The sequence below is a fragment of the Octopus bimaculoides genome, chromosome 9 (assembly GCF_001194135.2).
Source record: "Octopus bimaculoides isolate UCB-OBI-ISO-001 chromosome 9, ASM119413v2, whole genome shotgun sequence".
Lineage (NCBI taxonomy): Eukaryota > Metazoa > Mollusca > Cephalopoda > Octopoda > Octopodidae > Octopus > Octopus bimaculoides.
This window is the reverse complement of record NC_068989.1, coordinates 90737649-90737984: the sequence shown is the minus strand read 5'-3', so window position 1 is coordinate 90737984 and position 336 is coordinate 90737649. Positions and strand designations below refer to the sequence as shown.

The 336-nt window shown below is 39.9% G+C and overlaps 1 protein-coding gene across 10 annotated transcripts in view; it reads right to left on the bottom strand.

The window, feature by feature from the left end:
- The window catches only part of LOC106868309 (A-kinase anchor protein 9), a 351276-nt gene that overhangs the window by 119514 nt on the left and 231426 nt on the right, over positions 1-336 (bottom strand). The window lies entirely within an intron of this gene.

The following is a 336-nucleotide window of genomic DNA, read 5'->3' as shown; positions in this document are numbered from 1 at the left end:
ATATATATATATATATATATATACGACGGGCTTCTTTCAGTTTCCTTCTACCAAATCCACTCACAAGGCTTTCGACAGCCCGAGACTATCGCAGAAGACACTTGCCCAAAATGTCACGCAGTGGGACTGAACCCGGAACCATGTGGTTGGGAAGCAAGCCTCTTACCACACAGCCATGCCAGATTCCAACGAAGAGCTCCGCTCGAAACGTCAAATTCTCTTTCTTTCCTTTCCCGAGCGTCTAGTAACACAATCTGTATCACGTACTCACGTTGTTTTTTTGTCTTTTTCCTATTTTGAACTTATGTATATATATATATATATATATATATATAT